This window comes from Centropristis striata, chromosome 17 (genome assembly GCF_030273125.1).
Source record: "Centropristis striata isolate RG_2023a ecotype Rhode Island chromosome 17, C.striata_1.0, whole genome shotgun sequence".
Classification (NCBI taxonomy): domain Eukaryota; kingdom Metazoa; phylum Chordata; class Actinopteri; order Perciformes; family Serranidae; genus Centropristis; species Centropristis striata.
Genome location: NC_081533.1, coordinates 2930698 through 2951179, shown reverse-complemented (window position 1 = coordinate 2951179; position 20482 = coordinate 2930698). Strand labels below are relative to the sequence as shown.

General features: G+C 38.2%; 1 protein-coding gene and 1 long non-coding RNA gene across 2 annotated transcripts in view; one reads left to right on the top strand and one right to left on the bottom strand.

Annotated features, from left to right (window-relative positions):
* The window catches only part of LOC131990124 (zinc finger protein 721-like), a 463174-nt gene that overhangs the window by 104872 nt on the left and 337820 nt on the right, over positions 1–20482 (bottom strand). The gene's annotated exons all lie outside the window — the stretch shown is intronic.
* On the top strand, positions 19219–19770 carry LOC131989534 (uncharacterized). The gene is made up of 3 exons (XR_009395959.1): positions 19219–19316; positions 19455–19566; positions 19701–19770. It is a non-coding gene; the product is annotated as an uncharacterized LOC131989534 (long non-coding RNA).

Here is a 20482-nt window from a genome sequence, read left to right as displayed (position 1 = left end):
TGTTTGTGTGTAAACCAACATTGATGTTACAACACAATCCTCAGTCTTCATCAGCCGTCCACTATAGAGGATTCAAATCAGCTGTAACTTAAAACTGGTGCTTATTCAAATCCAATCGAAGCATTAAGTGGAGAAAACGTCTCTGCCTGCCTCACTCTGTCCTTTCTCATTTCCATACCCCAACTATTTGCAAGTCAGACTGCAGTTTGTCATCTTCATGACTTCTGCTTTGCTAAAACAATTCCACTTCCATGAAAAAGGATTTGAATATTGTACTTTAATTTTCGTGTTGTTTTTTTCTTGTGCAGATTGATACACTTACATTTATTTTTAAATGATTAAATACAATGACACAGTTTCTGTGTTAATCCAGAAACTAGCACCGCCCTGGCTCCCTGGACATAGTCAAATACATATATTAGCTTCAGTTAACCACAGATTTTATTTCAGACATCGAACCAAAAACCCATAAGTAAGAATACACAAAATTACCAAAAAAGACACAAGATTACTAAATAAAGACACAAAATTACCAAAAAGATAGAATTACCCAAAAAAATTTAAAAATTAATTAAAAAAAGACTTTAAGTCCGTAGAGTAAGATTAATCATACAACCTCAAATGATGTGGCTACATAAAATATCACAACAATTATACTTAACAAAAACAAACAGATCAACATAATTGATTAAAGTTTAACAAACTTGTTCTTGCTTGTTCTAACTGCCCAGAGTACTAAACCGGTTGAAAACGGTTGAGAGATGAATAAAAGAAACCAATCGAAGCTCCGTTATTCACTCTTCTGTATTGAATGAGGACTCGGAGCACGACTCCCCCTACCCGAGTCCAGAGGCATTACTAATAGATCACTGAACAATCAACCCACTCACACTAAACTATGCATCACCTATCGGTGTTCGTCTACTTGTCACTGGCTGCATACAGTATAGTATAGTATAACAACAACTGCTACACTTTGACAACCAACAATGAAAACAAATGACATGAACAAATATTTCGGTAACACTTTCTATGAAGACTACATCTATAGTGCATTATGAGCGCATTCATAGTGAATTATAATGCTCATTATAATCAATCAAAATGCATTATGACTGCATTCATAAACACATATAAAGCTTCATGATGCACTATATCAATAGTTATAAATATAGCTTATAATGACTTATAAATCCAAGTGTCTTATGAGTGCTCTTGACTGGTTATAAACTACAGGCTGACTGATGAGGCTGATAATACATTACAACTACTCATACCCCTCTATACACACACCTCAACAATCAATTGTTATAAGGACTCATAGGATGCCATAAGTATAAATAAATGATCAATGTATGCTTTAAGTAAAGTGAGGTTCATATAGACGCATCTATAATGCAGTATAGCTAATCATGATGTTTCATTGTTGGCGTTAAGTAAAGTGTAACACATTTTCATGCATTTAAAAGAAGCTATGCTGCATCATAAGTCATTTCGTCAGATACCAAATATAGAGAATTACACTGTCTTTTTCTCTCTTTTGTTTGTTTTATTCCTTAAACTGTAATTAAATCCCAAAACCAAAGTTTTCATATGTAAACCCTTATATCTATGTATTAAGCAGTGTTGGTGATTGATTGAGCTCCAAATCTGTGAATCTTAAAAATATACATTTTGTGGACAAAATATGCACGTGGATTGCCCCCTACAGGTTGAAACAGAGCTTTACCGTTACATTCCTAATCTTAGTGTAATTCTCTATATTTGGTATCTGACGAAATGACTTATGATGCAGCATTATGATGTAGCGAAAATCGCATAAGGTTACCTGTGTGTGTGTAATTAAAATCACAAAGTTACCTGTGTGTGTGTGTGTGTGTGTGTGTGTGTGTGTGCGCACGTGTGTGTTTGAAGCATATGTATACATGTGTGAGGAGTGTGCATGCTTACGTGCATGTGTGTGTGTGTGTATCTGTAACTGTAATCACATCAAAGATCAAAGGCAATCAGATCAAAGCAATCAACAGAATTAACTGGCACCTGTTCCGGCTCAGTGACAGCAGAGGTGGACAGACTGAAATTTCTGGTCTCGAACAGAAAGCATTTCTGACAAAACCATAATACCTATCATTGATCCGACTTCACTTTGAGCGTCCTGAGTTCTTCCTGAACGTCGACATATGTTTTTTTTTTTCAGAAAAATTAAAAAATAGCTTTGTTAGAGCGATCTAAAAAAACTTTTAGGTCTCCCTTTTTCCGAAATCTTCCTGCGTTTTTAATATGGGAGCCAATGAGGCAGTTGGTGGTGTTGGTGGCGCATCTGTGTGTCCTACGCCCAAAATATAACTCTGACAGCTTTACCAGAGGATTGTGAGTGAGAAGACAAATTTTCCTACGTTTCTATGTATGAATTATTTCTGTAAAGTGGAATTTGCGGCCTGGAGCGCAGTTTTCAAATGTATTTAAAAAAAATTTCTCTCCCTCTACACTCTGCCGATGATGTCACACACTGTGACATGAACATTCCGTGCAATACAAACTCATTATAATCTCAGAATTTCTCCAAAAATGATCATGGTCATTGAACAGGGATTGATAAAAAGCTATATGACCTATCGAAACGTGGATTAATACACCGATACACAAGACTTGTGTCTACTGTTTAAAGTTTAAATGGAGTCTCTAGGTGAAAGTCTCTAGGTGAATTTTTCGCGACTTACGTCGCGAAAAATTCATACTCCGTAGAGAAAAGTAATAGCACACCGATCCCGATCAAACCGGACGTTTTGATACATAATTTGTCCTGCAACTCTTCAAGTTGTAGGACTAGTAGTGGGACGAAATTGCGTCTGGAAGAGGAAGAAGAAGAAATCCACAGTATAACAGTAGTGAGCCCCGAGCACTGGTCCCTACAGCTATTGCTGTATGGGACCAGTGCTCGGTGCGATTGCCCCGAGGCCCTAATTAATATTAACTAGGGCCGGGACTTTAACGAGTTAATTAAGATTAATTAATTACGCAAAAAATAACGCGTTAAAAAATTGACGCATTTTAATCACACTTAATTTTTTGGAACGTTTCTCTCTGGATGAGTTTCAGGCGGACCGATTATACTGGAGCACCAACTAGCGTTGATGAGTTGAGACAACAACAAACCACAGTGAACATGAAGGAAGAAGCTGATGAGACCTTTGGTTGGCCCCGTGGATGATGGGACATTTAGTTACTAAAAACCAACGGATGGAAGCGTCAATAAGAGCATGGTTGTGTTGCTATGCAACAAGGAATTCCTCAATGCCTCAAGTATCACCTCAATGCTAAACATATAGCAGCTAGCAGCTAGTGTGGTAGCTAGCGTGGATTGTGTTTTACTTAAAAAAACAAAGTATTCTAGTTTACAGAAGGTCTACCTACCTATAGGCTACCTGAATTTCTGAAATGTACTATATTTATAAATATGTTATTGCTACACTTAATGGCAAAAATTGCACTGGTCTATTGGACTTGAAGAAAAATAAACAATATTTTTGTTGCTTAAGCTTATGTGTTCAGTCATTATTCAATGGTATACTAAAAATCCATGTGAAAAAAATGACTTCTCACTGTTCTCAGGTCAAATATTTATATGGGATAAAAATGTGATTAATTTTGATTAATTAATTACAAAGCCTCTAATTAATTAGATTAATTTTTTTAATCGAGTCCCGGCCCTAATATCAACCTGTCACACATTCAGTCCATAAAACCAAATGAACTTGTGGGATACCTGTGTCCCACTGCAATATAATGCCTTATTCCTTATCATCTACTCTGATCCTGACCCAGTGTTGTATTTAAAACACGGCAGTTTTTCTGCTCTGTGTAGAAACAACAGCGGCAGAACATAACTGCTGGGCAGAGCCGCCCACATCCCAGAAACCAGCATCAAACAAGTGCCAAGGTGGCTCTCTGCTGCTGTGGCCTGCACCAAAACACAAAGCAGCTGCACTCCAAACCTCAACAGCAGAGCTCCAGTTATGGCCACGATGGTGCTGAAAGCCCTCCTTTTCATTTGGTTCACCCTGTCTCTGTCCCCGCCCCCTTCCCCTGGCCCTGGACCAATCAGAGCGCGGAGAACAGAGAGGCTGCAGAAAGAGGTGATGATGACGGAGAGGACCAACATGGCGGCAAACGGGACTGTTGGGAAACCGGGGCGGTAAAGATCTGTTATCCCCACCCATCCAAAGGAAAACACCCAAACACAACCAATGCTGATGTTTCTGACCCCGCCCGCCTTCTTCAGACGCAGGTAGATGATTGGATGAATGACAGCCAGGTAGCGCTCCACGCAGGTGAGCATGTGAAAGAGCATCTGTCCAGGTGTGATTAAGCTGAAGATGTAGACCCCCACCAGCTTCATCCGCGGTGAGAAAGCGTAGGCGCCGTAACAGTAGAAAGAGGATCCAACCATGCCGATCGTCTCCGTGGCAACGATGTTGTAGGTGAAGATGTCCGAGTTGGAGACGGAGCGTTGCTTGCGCCACCGCTGGTGACCCAGGTGGAAGATGAAGATGCAGATGGGGAGGAAGATGAGGATGTAGGTGCTGAATAAAGCGGTGAGGATGTGAGAGAGGAGGGAAACCTCAAAGCACATGTAGATAGGGGCGGAGGAGGAGGAGTTCATGGAAGGATGGGGGGAGATCATGTTGGCTGAAATCAGTCAAAGAGGAAAAAGACACAACGAACAAGTGATGGGAGACAAATAGATATTACGATTATAGATTATGGTGGAAAAGATCACAGCTGGGAATCGTAGATGATGTCGAAGGCCCTTAAATCAAACAAGTTGTGAGAATGTTGAGTACAACTCCTAAAGTGTTGCTACCATTCATGTGTGTATTTAGTCTTGCAGATACGTAATGTTAACTCTATGGAGTCTTGGGCTATTTTGTCCATTTTTGAATCCTTTTTCGTGTCTTTTTTTTGTCATTTTGTGCCTGTTGTTGTGTCTTTTTTTACAATTTGTTCTGTCTTCTGTGGTTTTTTGGTCATTCTGTCTTCTCATTTTGTGTCTTTTTTGGTCTTTTTGTGTCTCTTTTTGGTCATTTTGTGTATTTTTTCAGTCATTTTGTCGCTGTTTTAGTCCTTTAGTCCAACATAAAATGTGATTTTGAATCTTTTTTTACTTTCAAAACACTATCATGCTCAATGAATAATTTTAAATGTTGCTAATGTGAACAAAGGTGTCAAATCTAACATATAAGAGGGTTCCATCCAGTTCTATCATTTTATACTAAATATATTTGAGCGACATTTGAGCGACAAAAGCAAAAAATGTTAACACATGATGTTAAAATCGAACATTTAGAAATTGGATGCATTGAATTCATGGTATAAAGATAAATATGTAAAGTATTCCACATGCTTTCTTGTCTTCTGCCCAATCAGTAGCTAGCCCAATCTCAGAATCTCTGGTTGTTTAGAGCAGCTATTCTCAACCTTTCTGAGTCGAGACCCCCAATTTAACATGCATGTTGTCCCCATTGACCCCCGCTCACTGAACACAATCTCACAGTTCAGATCATACAAACTCATTTCATAAGACGAATTTTGGAAAAAATAATGAAGCAGACAACAACTAAAACATCTCTCTGTCTGTGAATTTATATGTTTTTATATTTTATTGTTATTTTTAATCTAAGTCCTTTGCTATCAGTTTAAAGGTCCATTCTGACCTCCTGAGTGTGTAACAGTCAGCTTCCAGCCAGAGACTCCTTGGAAAGTAATAACTTGATACTTTGGGATTTGTCAGAAAAGACACAAAATTACCCAAAAAAGAATCAAATTGACCACAAAATGATAAAAAAAGGACACAAAATGACCAAAAAAGATACAAAATGACAAAAAAAAAAAGACACAAATTGACTAAAAAGACAGAAAATGACCAAAAAAAGACACAAAATTATAAAAAAGACACAAAATGACCAAAAAGACTAAAACACATGAACACTTTAACACCAGGCTTTTGCATTGAAATCCTGAAATCAACCTGCAGCCAGTGTGGTTGAAAACAAAATGAAAACACAGACCGTATCAAGCTTAGATGTTTTAATGTAAGTACATATTTAATTCTACAAGTATAATGATAATAATATAACACCAAATATAACACCAAACATTAACTTGAACAGTATTAATACAAGAAATGCAACTCTTAGATTAGAATATTCACTTTAAAACAATAAATACAAAATGTGCAACATTTAGAGATGATGCAAATCTTAAAATCCACTTTAACAGCATAGATACAAGATATAAAACATCAACAGATGATACAATTCTTAAATAAAGAGTCCCTTTAACAGCACAGATATAATATATGCAACATTGAAAGGTGATACAAATCTTAGAAGATATATTTTAACAGCATAGATATGAGATATGCAACATTAAAAGGGGATACAAATCTTAGAATATATACTTTAACTGCACAGATATAAGATAAGCAACATTAAAATATGATGCAAATCTTAAAATATATGTACTTTAACTGCACAGATATGAGATAGGCAACAATAAAAGGGGATACAAATCTTAGAAGATACACTTTAACAGCATCAATATAAGATATGCAACATTAAAATATGATACAAATCCTAGAATATATACTTTAACTGCACATATATAATAGATGCAACATTAAAATATGATACAAATCTTAAAATATATGTACTTTAACTGCACAGATATGAGATAGGCAACAATACAAGGTGATACAAATTTTAGAAGATATACTTTAAGAGCATCAATATTAGATATGAAACATTGAAAGGTGATTCAAAACTTAGAATATATATACTTTAACTACACAGATATGAGATAGGCAACAATAAAAAGTGATACAAATCTGAGAAGAAAACAGAATTTGAGCATCACTTCTTTTTACACAAAGATGAGAAGGTTTGTGATGATATTATTTGTAAACTACATATTTGTGGCAAGCTAAAGTTAAAAAAACCTTGACATCTTGACTATCCTCGAGGTCACAGCAGCTCATTTTATACACTGAGCTCAACTTTCACTGACTAACATCATCACACATGAAGAACATTGAAACCTCAAGAGTCTCAGCTTTCCACTCATACCCGATTTATGCAGCTCGCTGACTGTTTAGGGACCCCAGTATGCAGAAATATTCAAATGAAATAGGCCAAAATAACAAGTTTAAAGCGTGAGAAAAACTGTTTGGTTTCTGCCTCAAACTGCTTGTTATCAGCATAAATTGGGCATGTCTGTCAATTCAGATATCTCAAGGTAAGAGGTCATGGGGCTGCTTCCAAAAGGGCCATTCAGAAATGAAAATAGCTACTATGGGGACAAATATCATCACAGATGAAGAAAATTGGGCTCATTGAATCCACAAGAGTCTCAGTTTTCCAGTCATACCTGATTTATGCAACTCACAGACTGTTTAGGGACCCCAGTGTGCACAAATACTCAGTTACAATACAACTGCATGGTTTAAATGGCATCATATCAGCATAAAGTGGGCATGTCTGTAAAGGGGAGACTCTTGGATACCCATAGAACCCATTTTCATCCAGATATCTTGAGGTTAAGCCTCTGAAATCTTGGGCTATGTCCTTTAAAAGAATCTGTTAAAAAATCTTCACCATGCCATGTTGGTATCAATTTTTTCAGCGTTACCTCACCTTTATGTCCTGATAATTATTTTTTACTTTTTTGTAATTCTAATTCTGATCTTGAAAATTATATTTTCAATCACCCATTTCAATTCAATTCAATTCACAGAATTTAAAATGTTGCAGATATGACATATAACAGGTAAAATGAGGATAATCTCTAGCTCTATATTTTTATACTAAATATATTTAACATTATGTCCAGTTATACATGGCCGAATATAAACCAAAAAAAATCTGGCATGGAGTTTCAAGCCAGAACTTTAGAGGGAAGCTGATGGCTGAAGACTCAACGTTGCTTCATTTTTATGTCTTCACGTCATGAAGAAGTGATCTGCCGGTGCTTTCATGGACTCTAGAGCAGTGATTCCCAACCGGGGGTGGGGGCGCCAAAGATCCACGGGGGTCGCAAAGCTCTCTTAATTTTAAGGGATGTAATAAATCTAATGGGTTAAATATGTGCATCTATACCTATAAATTAGAAAAAAAACAATCTACAAGCTCACAACACATGGCAAGGCGTCCTGCAAGTTTGAATGTCAAATGCTTTTTTTTCAAAAGTAAGCACTTAAAGCAGGCTTTAAAGTGAACAATTAATTGAAGAAAACAAGAGTCTAATAATTTTATCCATGACTGTATAAATCGATGTTTAATTTTTCCAAATCTGGTTGAAATATCAAGTTGAAAAAGTCTTGATTAAAATGAAGAAAGGTTTCTTTGGTTTCTTTGTGATATTGTAAATCTATAACAGGTCTAGTTTTTTTTTCTGAGGGAAATGATCTTGCTGCATGGACAAATGATTTCACTTGACAAGATTTCTTAAATTAAGATCTCTAGATTTAATAATCTTACGTCTTTATGCAAGCTTGAATGTCTTGCTTTTTTCAAAAGTAAGTAATTTAGCATATAAGTGTAAATTTAACGTCTTAAAACCGAAAGTCCACAGAAACTTGGTGTCCAGTGAAAACAGAAACTATACGCTGATTGTAATGTGTGACATCACTGTGCAGCAAAAAAGCCAAAGTTTACAATGGTAAAAATGTGGGTCCCTCAAGAAAAAGGTTGGGAACCACTGCTCTAGAGGGTTAAAGGTCCAGGGACTGTAGTGGGCTCAGTGGTAAAACTCATTCAGTCTGATCCTTGTCCTGATTGAGTTCTGCTCTGACAGCCTGGTAGTTTTCCTGCTCTGTGTAGGAAGAGCAGAGGCAGAACCAGACTGCTGGGCAAGCCGAAAAACAGCGCCGACGACCACAAAACACACACTAAGGACCAGTTCTGAACTGCCACAACAAGGGTCACTTGATTCCTTCCAAACCTCAACAACATCACTCCCAGTATGGCCATCATGGTATAGAATGCTCTCAGCTTGGATTGGTCAACCCGTTTCCTGGCCCCGCCCCCTTCCCCGGGCCCTGGATGAATCAGAACACAGAGAACAGAAAGACTACAGAAACAGACTACAGCTAGCTGAAAGCCTGAGAAACAATAACCAAGCATGCTTTGAGTGTTGATGTCGATGGATAAGAAACTTAAGCCTGAAATGCTAAGCAACCAAGTACAGCCAACGCTGATGTTTCTGACTCTGATCCCTCTCTCTCCTCTCAGGCTCAGGTAGGTGACGGGATGAACCACAGCCAGGTAGCGCTCCACACAGGTCAGGATGTGAAACCACTGCTGACCTATTATGCCTAAGGAGAAAAGGTACATAGCGGGGATGGTCAGCTCTGGGTCACCAGTGATGTTACCACAACAGAAGAGGACGGAGCCTCCAACATTCATCAGCTCTATGACCACCATGTGGTAGGTGAAGATGTCCGAGTGGCTTGTCATCGCAGCGGAGCGCTGTCGCCGCCGCCGCTGGACGCCCAAATGGATGATGTAGATGCACAGAGGGAGGAGGAGGACAGCGTTAGTGACGGTGAAGACAACGGTGATGATGATGCCGACTGGGTCGTTCATGCAGAATGTCAGTGGATTGTAGTAGTCGGTGGAGGAGGAGCAGTTGGCTGGCATGGCTTAGGGCGAAGTGAAAAATCAAATGGCACTATTGAATTCTAGCAGCTCAAAAAGATTTTTTGCATATGACTTCATACATCAGGTGGAGGGCAGGATATCAACACAGTATTACAGTACACCCAGCAAACATTGGTCAGACAAAAAAGATAAAAACTGGACCCAGTTGTATCTAACGTATTTTCAACTCACTTTACTAACAGCCATGCTAATTCCATAAGACTAGTACTAGTCGCCTCAATACTTGAATCTCTAAAATATATATATTTTTATGTTTTTTGTTGCACCCTGGTGTGGTTGTTTGTCATTGTAGACTCATTTTGGATGCCCATGTCCAATAATGGTCCAGTCAGACCCCCTCTTACCAGGAAATAATAATAAATCGTAAGGGTGTCCATTACAGTCCAATGGGGGAAATTCAACCTCTGCATTTAACCCATTTTTTAACCCTTTTGTCGGGACTTTTTTAGTCCCTGTAGAAGAGCAGGGCAGTCTATCCCAGCTGCAGTCAGAGCCAGAGGGGATGTTAACTCCTTAGCGTCCAGTCTGCAAATTGCTAACAGGCTAACAGTTTGCTCTGTAGCAGTACAGTGTGTATGTGCTAACAGGCTAACAGTTAGCTCTTTAGTAGTACAGTGTGTATGTGCTGCTGCTGCAGGAGGTGTTCACTTAGCGATCTCTGTTTGTTTACAACAAGCACCAGACACTCTGTGCACAGTTAGCAATGCCAGTTAATTCACCATCGCTATGTTTATGATCAGCGGAAATGCTTTGCATAATTAGCCATGCTGCTTTGTTTATGATCAGCTGCTGACATTGTGCACAGTTAGCGACGGCGGCCACAGTTGTGTCTCCCGTGTTTTAATCCGTTGTGTACGTGATCACTGTCGAAACTAAGCGATTATTCTATGGCGTCATATTTGAGTCAAAAGTCGCGCGAGCGATAACACATCTGCACGCGCATTTATTTTGTGTCACGCGTGCAGATTTCAACTGCCGCGCACACTTTTTAGATCTTCGTGCACATATTCAGCAACCGAGTGAAGCAGATTCTCCCCCGTGCTCGCTCGCGGTGGAGCTCTGCTCGCGCGGAGCGAGGACTTTTGACACATTGGGGGCGGGGCCAAGGCTGACCCTGGGCCTCTTATGATTGGTAATTTTCCTGCCTTCCATGTGGGTGCCTTTTCAGTTTACTGCTGAAAGCTGGTAGCGGCGGCATCATCTAAACAACAACAACGGTTGTTTCATGACGTTCACAACCACAATTCTACACCTAATCACTGGTAATAAAAAGGTAAAAAAATGCTGTTTCTTGTTTCTAAATGATCATACAGTATCTCCGCAGTTCGTCAACACACACCGGATCCGTCTGTGTCCCGAGGACGCACAAGACCTCGCGAATTCACGCGTAATGAAGTGATATAACCGGAAGAGAATCAACATCTCCTCATTAACGACTGGAGACAAATCCAACAACTCGGTTTTAACGAGCGCTAACGAGGTCGGCCGGAGCCTGTGCACGACTTCCTGTCCCGAACGATCTGCTCTGTGCTGAGTTCATCACGTGGAGAGCGACCCAATGTGTCAAAACTCCTCGCTCCGCGCGAGCAGAGCTCCACCGCGAGCGAGCTAGGGGGAGAATCTACTTCACTCGGTTGCTGAATATGTGCACGAAGATCAAAAAAGTGAGCGAGCGTGACACGAAATAAATACACGTGCAGATGTGTTATCACTCGCGCGACTTTTGACTCAAATATGACACCATAATATTCGACGATCGAAAACCATAGGTCACCTCCAGAGTCTCTAAATCCCTCTAAGGGAACTTTTTATAATGGAGACACGCAGACTGAGGGGACATTTGAGAGGGCGTGGCCTGAGACAATAGAGAGGGCGTGGCCTGAGACATTTTAGAGAGGGCGTGGCCTGAGACATTAGAGAGGGCGTGGCCTGAGACATTTGAGAGGGCATGGCCTGAGACATTTGAGAGGGCGTGGCCTGAGACACTAGAGAGGGCGTGGCCTGAGACATTTGAGAGGGCGTGGCCTGAGACATTAGAGTGGACGTGGCCTGAGACATTGGAGAGGATGTGGCCTGAGACATTTGAGGGGGCGTGGCCTTAGACATTTGAGGGGGCGTGGCCTGAGACATTTCAGACGGCGTGGCCTGAGACATTTCAGAGGGCGTGGCCTGACATTTCAGAGGGCATGGCCTGACACATTAGAGAGGGCGTGGCCTGAGACATTAGAGAGGGCGTGGCCTGAGACATTAGAGAGGACGTGGCCTGAGACATTAGAGAGGATGTGGCCTGAGACATTTGAGGGGGCGTGGCCTCAGACATTTGAGACGGCGTGGCCTGACACACTAGAGAGGGCGTGGCCTGAGACATTTGAGAGGCTGTGGCCTGAGACACTAGAGAGGCCGTGGCCTGAGACATTTCAGAGGGGGCGTGGCCTGAGACATTTCAGGTGACGTGGCCTGAGACATTAGAGAGGGCGTGGCCTGAGACATTTGAGAGGGCGTGGCCTGAGACATTAGAGAGGGCGTGGCCTGAGACATTTGAGGGGGCGTGGCCTGAGACACTAGAAAGGCCGTGGCCTGAGACATTTCAGAGGGGGCGTGGCCTGAGACATTTCAGACGGCGTGGCCTGAGACATTTCAGAGGGGGCATGGCCTGAGACATTTCAGGGGGCGTGGCCTGAGACATTTGCGAGGGCGTGGCCAGAGACATTTCAGAGGGCGTGGCCTGAGACATTTGAGAGGCTGTGGCCTGAGACACTAGAGAGGCCGTGGCCTGAGACATTTCAGAGGGGGCGTGGCCTGAGACATTTCAGGTGGCGTGGCCTGAGACATTAGAGAGGGCGTGGCCTGAGACATTTGAGAGGGCGTGGCCTGAGACATTAGAGAGGGCGTGGCCTGAGACATTTGAGGGGGCGTGGCCTGAGACACTAGAAAGGCCGTGGCCTGAGACATTTCAGAGGGGGCGTGGCCTGAGACATTTCAGACGGCGTGGCCTGAGACATTTCAGACGGCGTGGCCTGAGACATTTCAGAGGGGGCATGGCCTGAGACATTTCAGGGGGCGTGGCCTGAGACATTTGCGAGGGCGTGGCCAGAGACATTTCAGAGGGCGTGGCCTGAGACATTTGAGAGGGCGTGGCCTGAGACATTTGAGGGGACGTGACCTTAGACATTTCAGAGTGCGTGGCCTGAGATTTCCTCAGTGGCTACTCTTCTCCCTAAAGACACTGCTAGTATAATTTAAAAAAAGAGAAAATCCTTGTTTAACAAGATTGCTTGATTAGAATTATGGACAGTACTTCACACAATCAAACGCTTTGATACAAAACTTGGGAAGTCAGCCTTTTGTTTAAACGTCCCTGCCACCATGAATAATCAATACACCCACAACATTTTATCCATTTTGTAGCTTGATTGCAGACCTGCCTGCAACAGTTTGCAATCTTTTGTGTTTACTGTTTTTTTTATGTGATTTTGGGCTATTTTTGTGTTTTTTTTTGTTGTTGTTTTTTGTGTTTTTATCTATTTTTTGTAATTTCTTCATTTTTTGTGTTTTTTTTTAGTTTTCTGTAATTTTTGTGTGTGTTTTTTGTCTTTTTTATGTGTTTGTGTTCTGTGTGTATTTCCGTTGTTTTTTTTTTTTTGGTGTGTTTTGTGTGTTTTTGTGTGTTTTTATGTGTGTTTCTGTGTGTTTTTTATGTGTTTCTGTGTTTTTTGTAAAAAAAAAAAAAATAATAATAATAATATATATATGTGTGTGTGTGTGTGTGTGTGTTTTGTAATGTTGTGTTATTTTTTTTTTACGTGTTCTTTGTATTTTTCGTGTGTGTGTTTTTTGGTGTTTTTTGTGTTTCAAAATGTTGTAAAATAAAATAAATCATATAAGGTGCATATACAGGCAGAATGAAAAAGAAAACTAAATAGCCCCAAACTCCAAAGGGTTAGACGTAATATATTTTATGCTGTTAAGGCATACCTATATGTCAAATCTATTCTTGTCTTATTGTTCTAAAATATATATATATATATATATATATATACAAAGCATTTAATTCATTTTTCAAAACTCAATTTTAATTTAATATGATGGTGTGTTTGGAAACTTTTGCCAGACTTTTTACTGTGCAATAAATGAATAAAGTTAATAAAGTTCTGATGTAAAATAACAGAAAATTGCCTTAATTTTGTACTTTTTTAGTGTTGTTTTTTTTTCTCTCCAGAAAAATGATTGTAATTTAAGATTCAAGACCAACTATATACATAATATATATACATAACTATATATATTTTACTTTGATATTATTTTAGATGCCAAATGTTAAATTATGTCTATCATAAGATCATTAAATAAAAAATACTCACTTTGTCCGAAGTTTTTAGGTTCTTCTCTTCTGTCTGCTGTGTGTTTGAACCGTGACCAGCTGGGTTCAAAAATATATTGATGTATGTAAAGTGTGTGTGTGTGTGTGTGTGTGTGTGTGTGTGTTTTGCATGTTGTATAACCAGTAAACACATCTCATCCACTTTGCATTGCAGTTCATCATCTGTCTCCTTCACAGATGCAGAACCTCTGACAGTTTCAAATGACATAAAGGAAAAATACTTTTATTACAAATATTGGCCATTACTTGAAAGTTGAAAACTGGAAACTAATATATAAGGGACATTGTAGATTTTATTTTCAGTGTTATTCAATATTTAATTGGTCTTGAATCTTAAATTACAATCAATTTTTTGGAGAAAAAACAAACACACATTAAGGCAGTTATTTTCCATCAGAACTTTATTAACTTTATTCATTTATTGGACAGTAAAAAGTCTGGCAGCAAAACTTTTCAAACACACCATCATATTAAAGCAAAATTAAGTAAAAAATGTTTTATTATTAATTACTTTATAAATATATATACATTTATATAAGACAGATTTTTGCTGTATTTTTCTGAAAAATAACTTTTAATACATTTGCCGGTAAGTGTTTAGAAACGTTTTTTCAGTCTTTTTAAAAAAAAAATGTTTACAGCATAGTAATGTCTATGTATGTATATGTGTATATATATATATATACATACATATATATGTGTGTGTGTGTGTGTGTGTGTGTGTGTGTGTGTTGTGTTTTTAATTTACTTGTGAGGTTTTTTTAGCTTTCTAGATTGTTTATTCGAGATGTTTTTCTAACAAGAAAATTACGAAATCTAAATTGCAATTTCCATCATCAAAGCTACCAGATTTTATATTATGTACACAACAGATATTTGCTGTATTTTATCTGTATTTTTCTGAAAAAAAACTTTTAATAAATCTGCAGGTAAGTGTTTAGAAACTTATGCTGCATTTTTTCTGCCTTTTTACATTTTTTATTTTTATTTTTTTACAGCATAGACAACACATGTTACAGTTTTTTTTCAATCGCTAACAAGCGCTTACCCATACTTCAGATACTAACTCTTAACACAGACTCACAAGTACAAAACACAATTGACCAAATGGATAATTTTCTTCTCAAAAACATGTTTTGTTAAATATATACTAACTCTTCATTTCAAAATAGAACACATCTTTCTCGCACACACTAACTTTACCAAAACACTGGAAATCTGACACAAAATGAATTTATTCTGTCAAAGAATAACACTTGTTTTCACTTCACAAGGTACATGCAGTCAATCAAAGTACACCAGGTTTCAAAATACTGGCTATTGTTGACATTACAAAAAGTGCATAGACTTTTATGTTTCAGTTTTACAGGTATTTGCATGCAAAACATGCAATCCACATGCAGTCCACATGTAATGTTCACATTCAAAAGCATTCCAGTAAAAAGCAAATCGGTTTGTTTTTTCCTTTACTGTTTAGGAGGTACATTAGAAATACTGTTTACAATATGATAGAACAGAAAAAGTTTTACAGTATTGCTTACAGTAAAACTGTCATGTTCTTTGCGTGTGTGCCTTTAAGGGTAATTTCTTTTTTCTTGCCTAAGTCTTTGATGTGATAGGTGGGTTAAGTCACATGATTTTGAGGCTTTGATCATGAAAGCTTTGATCTCTTCATGCCATGAGGTCAGCTTATACTTTATAGTTTGCTTTATCATTTCGCTGTTTTGCCTTGAAAAAGGATCGCTTGTTAGTTATCTTCACGTTTTTACAGTTTTTCACAACCGCTATGACCCGTTTGTCAGAACCTTAAAAACTTTTTCAAAACTGTTAACGCACATCACACTTGATACACTCAATTCCCCAAACAGTTAATTTCATGGTCAAAATCACCCAGTGTAACTAAACACAGACACACACTTCCAAAATACAATAATACACTAACACAGTTGACCAAATCTACCAAAACACTGACACACGTTGTCTTCCAACAGAAACATTTAGTCAGTCACAGCACCGTGTCATAAAAAACACTGACAACTGATGGAATAACACAAACTCAATCACTTTGCATGTTTCTTATCTACTTTTTCCCTTTTTCTTTTACAATCAACAGATTATTGTATTGATCATACATGTAAATTAACCCTCTGGAGTCACCAAAAGCTCCAAAGCATGACATCTTCATCATCCAGACTAGAAAACAAAGCAGCGTGGAGCCCTACTGTAAATTTACCTCTAAAGTTCTGACTGTAAACTCCATGAGGCCAGTTTCAGTTTGATGATGATATACCAAGTAAATCTGGAGACAAGCTCAAATATATTTAGTACAAAATGATAGAACTGGATGGAACCCTCTTATGTGTTGTATTTGCGACCTTTGTTCACATTTGCAACATTTACTGTAAAATTCTTTATTGAGCATTATAGTGTTTTGAAAGTAAAAAAAGATTCAAAATCACATTTTATGTTGGACTGAATGACTAAAAAAGACACAAAATGACTTACAAAGACATGAAAAGACATGAAAATGATTCAAAAATGGACAAAATAGCCTCCATAGAGACAATATTTGTGATGATGTTCTTCATTTTTCATTTGTTGGCCATGAATTTTGGCCCTTTTTTGTACAACACTCAGTACAGAAAGTGAACGAGCCATGTCAGAGCAGCTTTGTAGAATGTTTATGAAAGAAGAAGATAGTGAATGACAGGATTTGCAGTAAACACTTTACTGTATTGCAAATGAAAATGACTTACAGTAAAGTAAAAAGGGAAAAAATCAGCTGTCATTCATTACTGTATTGCCAAATAGACAAAAAGAAAAAGGAGCAGAAGCTGATCAATGTAATCTTCTATCCATTAGTTTTGAACATGAGGTTTTCTGTTTTGACAAACTGTGTGAAAGCAATTGAAAATTCACCAATTAACATCTACTGTTTTGGTCTTGATTGAGCTTGTGTGTAAAAGGAGTTAAAACTAATTTTAAATGTGTAAAATGTGTGTATTTTGTGTCAAAAGAAGAAGAATTGTGTTAATTGTATCGTCCACACAGGCTGATGTTGTGGTAACTGTGTGAAGAGTTTTGAAAAAGCGTTAAAAGTATTGAACAACGGGTCATAGCGGTTGTAAAAAACTGTAATAATTTCAATGTTATTTGCATGTTGTCTCTGTTACAGTAATATATTGTATTATTTCTGTAATTTCAGTTTTACAAGATTATTTCAAGAGAAAGACAACACTAAAGACCAGTGAACAGTATTCTAGTTTCTGTCCTTTTGGAATGTGTTCGCTATCTGTCAATTTGTGTACAGACACTCACACACTCTGAGGACGACATAAAAACTGAACAAAAAAACAACAGCAAAAAGCCCAGATAAAAAGGGGGGAATAAAAAAGCACTAAATTACTGTATCTAATCTCTGCGATCTTCAGGGTTAGGCCACATGTTTTCATCAACATCATCTGATATTATCCAAGGCGATGCACCTGGGATAAAACCGCTTGGTATGTCGGATCCACCCTCTGCAATCATCAACTGAGATGTCCCTGCAGCCAGCATCCATGGCTTCAAGGAGGACATCTGGTCATAAACCTTCCACCTCCATGCAGAAAAGGACTCCTCTATGGGGTTGAGGGAAGGTGAATAGGGTGGAAGGAAGAGACGTACCAGTCTTGGGTGGACTTCAAACCATGTTGTTATTGCTTGGGAATGATGGGAAGCCACATTGTCCCAGGTGATTACAAAGGTCCTCGTGTTTCCACCCTCCTGATCCTGCTCTGGAACCAGGCGCTGGTGGAGATCATTGAGAAAAGCAAGGAGGCGCTCGGTATTGTCGGGTCCAACCCAAAGACTGTATATAAGGTCCAACCTGACATCTGTGAAGGACTAATCCTGAATTGCTGCACACATGGTAATGTTTGCCCCTCTCTGTCCTGGCACATCAACTGTGGCCCTCTTTCCAATTACATTTCATCCACGTCAACACCTTTTGTCCAGATTGAATCCTGCCTCATCTGTGTATATGAATTCATGAGGGGCCCGGTTGGCCTCCAATTCCATAACTCTCTGAAACAAAGTTTATGTAAATGTCATTACTGTATACCATACTGTACTGTAACCTATTACTGTGTAGGTTGCCTACTTGCAAAGTGCAAAGCTGATAGAACTGGACATTGAATTGAATATTCAGTACTTTCCCTGCATATATTGTTGTCGTAGCTCATTGACTCTCTCACTGTTCCTCTCAAAGGGAACAGTGTTTTTAATTGTAATTGTTTGTTTATTATCAGCTGAGATATATCGTTTTTGAACTGATATCATTGCAGAAGCAGAGGTTTTTATATTGTATCTAAGGTTTGGAATATTGTTTTTGCTATTGTGGGATGTTGTGTGTTAATATTCTTAAATAATACAAAAACAATCCATCATTTTGTTGCGAGGTATAGCTTGTCTGTTAAGGAAATGTGTTTGACTGCATATTGTGTGGAAACGACATGAAATGTGTGAATGGTATGGCTACAAAATACCATGCTGTGCTAATTGTGTGAAGAGTTTAGAAAAAGTATCTGATGTATGGGTAAGCGCTTCTTAGCGACTGAAAAAAACTGTAATTTCAGTACAAATATCAACCTTAAAATAGAAGTTGGAATCTGTAAATTCATGTAATTGGACATTATATATTTTTTTTTTACAGTACTATCCAATTGTTTAATGGTCTTTAATGTTAAAATACAGTTAATTCTATTCAAAAATACACATCATACTGCTTAATGTAAAAAAAAAAAAAAAAACTAAGGAAATTATAAATATTACAAAATGGTTAAAAAACTCTCAATTCTGGCAGCAAATGTTGCCAAATGCTTACTGTCATGTTAAAATACATATATTAACTGTACATTATCTGTATTTAAAAATAAACTGTATATCTGTAAAAAAAACTATACACACACACACACACACACACACACATATATATATATATATATATATATATATATATATATATATATATATATATGTATTCCTATTATCTATCCATTTGCATGCATATCTGTAAAACAAGGTCAGCTGTAGTGATTTTTGGTATTTTTTCTCCTTTGTCTGCAGGTATTTTCCCTTCGAGGATGAAAACAATCACATGCTGGTGAGAGAGATCGGGAATGTGACCAAGGGGCTCGAGATGACTTTCCAGTTTGCTGTAAAACCAGAATTTATGGACGGTAGGATGGTTTCAGGTTAGTGTGTTATGGCAGCACATTGTGGAGACACACACCAACTATTGTCAATGTGTGTGTGTGTGTGTGTGTGTGTGTGTGTGTGTGTGTGTGTGTGTGTGTGTGTGTGTGTGTGTGTGACAGTTTTCCTCCAGAGAGACACACTTCCATTCCAACTTCAGCTGAACTTTAAAACCAGAGATCAGGAGAAAGTGACTCGTGTTGTGACGGAGCAGCGTCCGGTGACCGTCTGCAGGTAAACACACTGACGATCTGAATAGATTCAGTCACGTTTACACACTTTATTATCAGATATTATGATCAGATATTATGATCAGATACTATGATCAGATACTATGATCAGATGTTGATGTTGATGTGTGTGTGAAGCCGTGTGTGTGCTGGGAGCCTGAACATGGCGGTGCTGGGCGTCCACTGTGCTCAGCTGTGTGCCAGTTTACGAGTCCACGAGGCCCAGAGTCTACTGAGAGCTCAGCAGGACCTGCACACACATATCAGGTAATAATAATAATAAATAATAATAATAATAATTAGAGAGCTCAGCAGGACCTGCACACATAGATAATGTAATAATAATAATATTATTAATATTATTATCATTATTATTATTATTATTATTATTATTATTATTATTAATAATAATAATTATTATTAATATTATTATAATAATAATAATAATAATAATAATAATAATAATAATAATAATAATTAGAGAGCTCAGCAGGACCTGCACACACAGATCAGGTAATAATAATAATATTATTAATAATATTTAAAATATCAATAATAATAATAATTATTATTATTATGATATGGTCTGTGTCCGTGTGTGTGTGTGTGTGTGTGTGTTTACGTCAGTTTGTGTGTGTATTTATCTGTGTGTGTGTGAGTGTGCATGTGTGTGTTATGTTTGTGTATTATCTGTTTATCTGTGTGTGTGTTTGAGTCGTTGTGTGCGTTTGACTGTGTGCGTGTATGTGTGTGTGTGCGCGAGTGTGTGTCTGTGTGTGTGTATGTGTGCGTTTGTCTATGTGTGTGTGTGTGTATGTGTGCGTTTTTTGTCTGTGTGTGTGTGTGTCTGTGTGTGTGTGTGTGTGTGTTTTTGTTGTTCTGCAAAACAAAATTATTTTGTCTCTGTACTGTGAACTGTT